The following is a 9,270-nucleotide window of genomic DNA, read 5'->3' on the forward strand; positions in this document are numbered from 1 at the left end:
GCGCTTCTGCTCGTGTCAAGCGCCCCGCTCCACCGCAGCTCCTCCTCACCTGAGCCTCGCCATAGCTTAGCCTCAACCCAAGCAACCTCACCGGCCGGTCCTTCGCCCTTCTGGGCACCAGAACCCCCTCGCCGTCGAGTCCTCTCCGCTGCCGACCACCCTCCTCCGTCGATCCGCCTTCTCCGACCATCTCCCATCGCGACACGAGCACCAGAGGTGCGGTTCGACCTCCCTCTAGCGTTTCCCCATCTTTCCCCATGCCACCGGAGCCGGACCTCGCCGGGAAACGCCGCGCCCCCCCTGCTATGTTCTTGTTTGCTGGCCAGGGACCTCGGGTTCAAATTCAAGAAACCCGGGGGTTATCTGCATAGCCCAAGACTCTTTGAATAGTGCTCAAGGACCTCTTTGTTATTTCTAGCAGTGAACTTGGGAATTCAATATCAATTCGTAGAAAATTCGTAAAATAGAAAAATCTTGATGTTTTCGAATCCTCTTGAAGAGATCTGTGCAGTAGAATCATAATATGTTAGGCTTTAGTTGCAAGTTTTTGCTGTACAAGTTTATTTGTGTTACTAGACTAGATGTTTTATCTTTTTCTTACTACTGTTTGAAGCCTTGTCTTGCAGTGAAATTTTTATGGTGAATTACTCATATGAATGTAATGTTTCTATAAAAATGTCGTGGGTCAGTTCTCATGTATAGCAATTTATTTGATTTAATCCTTGTTTAATATACTTTAATTATGATAAATAGTTTATGCTGATGATAAATAATGAAAATATTCTGAATGTTCTTCTTGAGCAGCTTAGCTTGTCCAGGAAGTTTGAGCCTCAGTTCATGGCTAGAACAGGAGCTAAAAATGAATCTTGCTAAATCGGTTGTTCTGTTTTGTTTATTTTCTCAGAATTAATTATTTGTAGATAAAATCATGAAAAATTCACAGTAGCTAAATCATTTCTGTATAAACCTTCTGTTAAATTTTGAACTTCTACTTTGCTTTAGTTTGACCTGTATAATTCAAGTTTGTTCTAGGTGTTGTCTGAAATGAATGAAATTGTTGTGATTAAATGGCTACATGTCTTGGCATGATTTTTACAGGGTAGCTTAATCTGTTCATGTTCTGTTTAGGGTCAATTTTTACTAAATTTATTTCTGTTTGAGCTTTGAGTTGTGTATTTATTAGAAGACCACGACTTACTTGTTATAGAAAATCACCCCCCACTTGTTTAATTGAAGTTAGTAAACTTCATTTGTGCTGTTGATCTTGATGCCTTGCGTAGTTAAAATTGTTATTTAACTACTCTATAAACGATTGCCCATGTGTGTTTATAATGTTGTTCTTGCATTACATATAGATACGACTACTTTGTCGGACGGGACGTACGAGCTGATCCCGGAGTCTGACGGAAGTGATTTCGAAGCTCAAGTGAACACTGCTGCTGAACTAACTGAAGCCCCGGACCAAAGTTCGGAAGAGCCTAGGGCTGAAATAGTTAGTGACTACCGAGAAGGCAAGCCCCGGACATAACCTATATTTCAAATTATTATCATTTACTGTTGTTATTTACTTGTGTATTTACAGTTCTTAGGATTTGAATTGAAACCCTAGATGCATGATCCTAGGAACCTATGTACTGAACACTAGACATGAGTTCGACTACTTGCTAAGCTTATAGGACCGGTAAAAGTCGAGTAATTGCCTGTCACTCGCGAGCTTTATAGGAATTACTTGTTTACTTCTGTTATCAATATAAGGACGACAGACGGGGTAGTGTTCGACATCATGACTTTATGTGAGACCCCGTCTGTGTTGATGAACTTGCTAAGGTCGCGGTGTGTGGTAGCGGTGGTTAAGTTTTTGAAAGTACTAGCCACATGCCGTAAATATGGTACGCGGCAAGCCTAGTAGCCAATTGGACCGGGGAGTGGATATACCTTTCATTCTCTCTTTAGAGATAGGTTTTTAAATGTTATTGTTGATCAGCACTGCGACTTCAAGGGACAAGGGTGGACCGGACACGGGTGGACCTTGGAGCCCTGTAGTCGGGGAGAGTGACCCTATCCACAAGCCGGAAAGAAAGGTCAACGGTTGTTTGGGAACGACCCGACGGTGTTCCAGACGTGTGTGCTAGGTTTATCCTTGCAAGGTTGAATTTCGATTCAGAATCGTCCGCCTCTCACGATGAATGAGACTGCTTGATCCCTTTGCCACACAGAGTAATAAGAGCAACAATATTATTTATCAATCTTGATGTTTGCTTAGTTTTCTACCATGATTGGATAGTAGTTGCTTACATAGAATGGTTAATCAACTAGAATCTTGAAAGCTAAAACTTGAAAGTAAGGACCTACTCTTTATTGCTTTTCAGCAAAAGGAAAACCAGAGCCTCACTGAACCTTGCATAGTCTAGCTAAGGTGGGCTACTTATACCCGTTGACGGTTAAGTCTTGCTGAGTATTAGAATACTCAGCCTTGCTGTTGAAACCCTTTTTCAGGTATGAGCTTTGAGGATCGGGTCGCTAGTTTGCCTTGGCCCTGCTCTTTGCCTCTTGGCTAGTCTGTAGAGTGGGATACGTCTTCGGCCGGCAATGACCATGACGAGTGATACCTTGCTTGGGCTAGCTTGGTATACCTTTGCGACGTGTTGTAGCCGTCGTTGTCTCTTTCCGCTGCTTTCAAACTCTGAAGTTAAAGTTATGGCTTGTATAACTGGTTTACTAAATTTAGTTTTGTAATAATGGTTTGAACTGATTTGTAATCATTATTTTTTCCTGTGTTGTAAAGTTGTGATTGTAATATCTCTGGACTCGCCTTGTGCGGGGTATGCTTGTTCGATCCGAGAACCGGTGGTTGTATCGGGACGTTACCCGACAGACCAAGAATTGTTCCGTTTGAAGTGCGTTGAGCTGGTGTTGCTTTTATGGCGATGGCCTGCGCACTTGAGCCGGGATAATTCAGGTGGTTCTGCCACAGTATCTACTGGAGTTGTGGTCCAAAAATTCCTAAAATTTTCCAGAATGTTCCTGAGATAAATGTGTACAACTTTCCAGAGATGCTAGGAGTTGAAAACTCATTAAGTTCCTTGCTGTGCTTTATTCTGAAAATGTCATTTTTTTACAGCATGTAGAGAATTCATTTTGTGACATCTCTTTCCACAGATTCGACTTAAGATTAGTTTATTTACCAGCCCTAAATTTTTAGTTATGCAATTTTCAGGAGAACATCTAGAAAATCCTTATGATGTCTTTCAATTTCCTTCATTTTTGCTTTTCGTTTGTGCTTTAAGTTGAATGGAATGCATGCACGTCCGATTCATCCTCGCGAAAGAAAGGAATTGCCAAATAGCTTTGGTCTTACGTGGTTAGGTTCGGTGGCATTCATAATACATATCTCCTTATGTATATCTAGTCGATTAACTAGTCGTCCTAGGTTTTTCGATTCATGGTTAGTGTACCTGTAGAAAATGGACAGTATATATCTCAATGAACCTTTTGTGCTAGCACTCACGAAAGCGTTTCCATTCATTAACCGATCGCTATAGAACCGGCATCCATACAATTCCCACCGTATGGACAATGTTAAGCATACACTATCGAGATAGCGTATTGACTGAGTACCGTCGTAGACGGGGAATTGAATTTTCAATTTCGAACCATTACTCCCCATATAATCAACAGATAGTTAGTATATGGGCAGCAGCTCAAGTAGGCCACTGCTTGAGCTCAGCGTTTGGCTCGCATCATCGACAGGAAGGTCAGACTCTCTCAGCTGACTGAGCAATCATACCTCCGCGGCGACGTGTAGATACCGTATTTAAATGTGGAATTTAAATACAGAAAGTAATGTGCTGGGAGTCAGTTATAACTTTAGCCACCTTTAATCATACCCTTACATCCCCTAGGGCTTTTATGTCCTAGAAACTCTCCTTAATTATCCAAGTTTTCGAAAACTAAATCGTTTTGAAGTCAAGTTTTAAGGGTTTCTTGTTTGGAAAACTAGGTGCACTCTCTGGTATGCTTTGCTTAGCTCTGATACTAGCTGTGGCGGAACCGCTCGAAATAACATGGCTAGAATGCACTAATCATTGTTGCAAGGCAACTCTGATCCAACTCGTACAAAACACCGCAGTTCCTCGAGTAAACTCTCGATTAAAGCCACAATAGCTAGGATCGCTCTAGCAGTTACTCACACGAAGGTGAGCTCCAGAGGATACATCCATACCCATTTCATAAACTCAGAGTAGCAGTGGAAATTCAAGTTATTACAAACCATTTAGGAAAAAGTATTAAGTTTACACGAGTTCTTCATCATTAGAATTTATTTCAAGTTCACAGTTCAGCGGAAGCAGAAAGTATGCAACTAACGATAACTGATCATCTCGATAAAGCCCGTACAAGACATCAATCTTGTGGATCGGAATCCACACTAGCTAAAGGTCCATCCCACACCACAGACCAACCCGGAGGCAGTTTACAATGCCAAGACAAACCAGCAATCATCTCCTCAAAATTCTTGCATGAAAACAATTCCACAAGCAAGGCTGAGTATACTAATACTCAGCAAGGCTTACCCGTTCTCGGATATACCTTAGTCCATTAACTCGACATGCACGACTTTGGGTTTCTGGGTTTTCTTTTGCGGAAAAGCGATAAGAGTAGGTCCTTATGTTCACATTTTAATATTCCAGATTCTATGTTGAATACACTAGGCTAGGTGAGCAACTATTACTAAACAAGCATGTAAGATTTTAACATCACAAGATTCATCTTAACATTAGCATCTATCAGTTGTTACTCGATGTGGCAAGTGTGTTAAGCAGTCTCATTGACCGTGAGCGGCGGCCGATTCGAATCGAGTTCTTAACCTTGCAAGGCAAACCTAACACACACGCATGGGGAGCCACATCACCCACACAACATTTTCCCTTTCTTCCCGGTTCGTGGATCAGGGTCACCCCCCTCGACTACAGAGTACAGGTACTCTGCACCCGCATGTTGGCCACTTGAGAACGATGTGCAATGTTCAAAGAGGGTGAGGGTAAAGTCCACTCCCCGATCCAATCAAGTACTCCGCTTCCCGATTACCATATTTCTCGGTTGTAACGAACATGGCACCATTTATTCCATTTCGAGTGATTTTGGTGATCGAATGACAACACAACACTTGGACTAATATGTTTGTTAAGATGATCATTCTCAGGATTTTAGGTTCAAGTGATGACAAAGAGAGAGAGAGAAGATAAGCGTAGCAAGGCCCAAAGCTCTTCGGATCAAGAGCACCGGAAGATCCGACGCCATGGGCATCGGAGCATCCGGTGGTATTCGGAAGAACCGACGCCATGATGTTTGATGCAGGATGGAATCAAAGCCAAGTCAGCCTTTAGGCATCGGTTGAACCGACGGTCCAAGAAAGGGCATCGGTGCATTGGCAGTCCTTTGTACCAGAGATGATGTCAAGTGCCCAGAAGAAGTTTCTTCAGCACCGGTTCAACCGACGGTGCATCGGTGCATACCATCGGTGCAATGACGTCAGCTGTCAGAAGAAGACCCTTCAGCACCGGTTGAACCGGTGAAGCATCGGTGCAAAGCATTGGTTCAACCGGTGGTCTCTGCGTCAGCCGTCAGGAGTCCAACGGCTACTTCGGGTTATGAGTGACCGGATGAACCGACGCTACCCCGCCAAGAGGCATCGGTTCTTCCGGTGATACGCAGATTTTCAGCTAACCGTTGGAGCAACGGCTACAAGACTTGGTGGCCTATATATACGCCTCACCCCAGCTATATAGGCTTAATCACACTTGTGAGAGTGCTTAGTGCTTGTAATAGGGATTAGTTCTTGCAAGAGCTCCCTTGAGAGAAGCCTTGCTGCGGCAAGCAACTTGTGATCCGTCGTGTGACCCTCCGTCTTGGTGTGGAGTGGCAACGACACTTTGTGCGGGGGAAGAGGAGGCCCCTTCCTTGGTGGAGAAGCTCCGTAGTGGATTTCGGCCGGGTGACTGAGAGAGACGGTGGCGGTGCATAAGACTTGGTGTCTTGGGCACTTGCCTTTGCTTGCCGGCATCGCCATTGGTGGCGTAGTGCAAGACGGTGATCGGAAGAGCCTCGGTGTCCCATGGACGTAGGCGTTTGTGCCGAACCACGTTACATGACCGTGTCTACTCGGGAGTTTGCATCCCTCTTGCACTTACCTCTTTACTTACCGTATTACGTTTCCGCATTTACTCTTCTTGCGTGCCTAAACTTTCCTAGTTAGTTTGATTAGGATTGGCTATAGGTTCCAAGTTTTTAGGGTAAGTAGAGAGTAGCAAAGATAAACCTTAGTCATAACTAGCATGCATAGGACGTGTTAGGTTTATCTTATGCAAGTAGATTGAGCCCTAGGTTAAAAAGCGATTAGCGACCCTATTCACCCCTTCCCCCTCTAGGGTCGGACACCCCGGTGATCCTTACATCGGTATGTGGTTAGTACGTTCAAACGCTTAACAAAGCTACCACACATTCAACCTTATTCCAATTTCACAGATGGGGTTTCCATCACAAGTACTAACCATTGACCCCGCCCTTATGATTTCAATCTATGTGGCGGAGTATGCAAAACTTATAATCTCGCGAGTAGGAGGAACTACTCGACTTTTACCGGTCCTAATTAGCAGAGCATCTACTCGATCTTGTCTAATGGTATAACAACACATGGATACCTAGGATAATGCATCTAAGGTTTCAAGCATCACCTAGAAAACTTAAATGAACAGACATTAATAGATTACAACATAGGTTACATAAATTTTGCAATTAAAGGGAAATTTAAATGCACCGGGGCTTGCCTTCTTGGGCACTATCAGCGATTGGCTCTTCCAAACTTTGGTTTGGGTCTTGAATGAGTTCGCTTGTGTTCAGCTGACACCCTGTGGATGTATTTTCGTTTGTTGGCACCAAATCTTACGTTCCGTCTTCTAAAGGAGTGATTTCTATATGAATGCAAGAGATGTTGTATTATTATTCGTTTTGAGTATAGCTTTCCTTCACTATAGGGATGTAATCTAAACTTAGAGTTTCTTCTATCTTAAGTTTACTGGGCAATCATTTATAGAGTAGTTTTTAAATAGGAATATTTCTATAAATAAGCTGGGTTGGGTTTTTGTCTTCACTATAGAGATGTAATCTAAACTTAGAGTAGTTTATTATTCAAGAAAAGAACTTGATCTTTTTATTTCTTGAGTTCTGTTCACGTACTGAAGCCTACATTTTTATGGTGTGTTATACACATGATGAACATTGTTCCATAAATTTTTCAGATTTTCCCACACCTTAAACAGTGATAAATAATTTTGACAAGTATTAATTCATTATAACATGATTAAATTTTTCTGACAGTTCGGTTTTGTTTCCGGGTCTCAAAAATTTACCATAACCTATTATTGGCATAATTGTGCAGCAGTAAAAAATTCAGCATTTTTCTATAACAGAATGTTTAGTTTTGCATTCACTTCATTTTAAACATTCATAATTATTCAGGGTAGATTTCGATAGGGACATATGTTCAAACTTTTTGTGCAGAATCTTTGTAGTACTAACAGAGTGGTGTAAAAGTTTCAGAAGCAAAAATAGAAAGCAACTATCAGTAGAAAAATAAACAATACAACATATGATTTCATGATTAAAACATATCTCCTATTTTTCTCAAGATCTGGTTCCGAAACTTTGTAGGCTAGCTTATATACTTGAGTACATCCTCTGATAAAAATTTCATATTTTTCCAGCTAAAATAACTATATTTCCCAATTTATGTCTATTAAAGACGGTTTAAAAGTCATATATAGCTAACCAGCTCTAAAAATCATCAAACTGGTGCCTTGAGGTTCTTTTTGTACAATAAGATCATGGAAAAAGTTTCATGCCCAACACTGCAAGAAAAATTCCATAAATAAAAGGGAAACTTTTATGCTAGATCTATTAAGAAGCATGATTTCATCTAGTTGGGAATGTGTATTGGTGCTCAAATTTTTACACAAGTCTATTCATAGAATGAAGCATCACATATCCAAACTTCAGCTATAGTTACTGAGTAGAACTCCTAGAACATTTATAACACATTTATTCTAATCTTTTTGATAGATTAAAGAGTATGCAAACACTGAAGAAGTGTATGTAACAAAACTTGTAGATTTTGTTGTAAAGATTCCAAAATATTTTAGTTTGCATTTTTATGAGTTTTCTACGATTTTCTACACATTTTCAAATTTCACTGGTTTGAATTTCTAAAGTTCATGAACTTTTACAGTCTAACCCCTGGACTCAATGATTTTATTTATGTTCGGGTCCTTGGTCGGGGTTCAGAAGCAGAGCGCTCGCCGGCGGTGCTGTTCCGACCAGAGGAGTCACCGGCAGTGAGGGAAAAGGGGTGGAATGGAAAGATGTGTCCATGCGCACCTGCTGGTGCTCGGGTTTGGGTCGAGGATGGCCGGAGTTGGGTTCTCCGCGAGAGCCGGCGGAGGGGCTGTTCTGGTCGTCGGCGGGGAGGTCGCTACCGGGGTTTTGAAGGTTGAACTTCTAGCACTTGAGCATCATAAGGGTGAGAGAGGATCATGGTGCACTGGGTTTGGGTAATGCGCGTTCGTACCGAGCTGTCCACGGCAAGGTAGATCTCACCGGCGGTGGCGGACCGTGCTAGTGCGATTCTGGGGTAGGAGCGGGCCTTCTACTTGGTTGATGAGCTGCGCTAGGAGGTTTGGAAGCTGTGAATGGGCTCGGATTAAGCAATGTGGGCATGCAGAGGTGGCGCCGCGGCGAGCTCGAGCTCGCCGGCGACAATGGCGGGCGGAAGGGGAAACCGATGCTCGCGTGTGTGCAGGGCTCTGGGGGTCCTATATATAGGGCCAGAGGCGTCGAGGTGAAGCTACGGCGTCATCCGGGGAAGGTGTACGCGGCCTGGAGTGTTTCCGTGTGGTGCGTCGACGGTTGCAGCGGCGGTGTCGAGCGGACGGTGCTCGGCGGGCGGCGAGGCGCCCGTCCAAGTGGACATGGGTGCGTGTCACGCGCGGGGGAGGCCAGCTGGAGCTTTGGGAGTGAAACCGGGGGCGGATTTGGGCGATCCCGGTGCGGATTGCCATCTGTGTGGGAGCCGGCGGTGTACGGCGTCGCCGAGGGGGAGAGAGAGCGAGTGGAGGGAGAGAGATAGAGATGAGGGCTGATTTGTGCATTCTAAAATTCCAGGGACCCGACAATAATTTAAAAATTACTCACTGTTCCTGACATCAAATGAAAAACTTT

The 9,270-nt window shown here is 43.3% G+C and overlaps 1 pseudogene; it reads right to left on the reverse strand.

Annotated features, from left to right (window-relative positions):
• The window catches only part of LOC120654287, a 13,323-nt pseudogene extending 13,133 nt beyond the window's left edge, over positions 1-190 (reverse strand).
• Between the last annotated feature and the right edge of the window lie 9,080 nt (positions 191-9,270).

Source organism: Panicum virgatum, chromosome 1N (genome assembly GCF_016808335.1).
Source record: "Panicum virgatum strain AP13 chromosome 1N, P.virgatum_v5, whole genome shotgun sequence".
Classification (NCBI taxonomy): Eukaryota; Viridiplantae; Streptophyta; class Magnoliopsida; order Poales; family Poaceae; genus Panicum; species Panicum virgatum.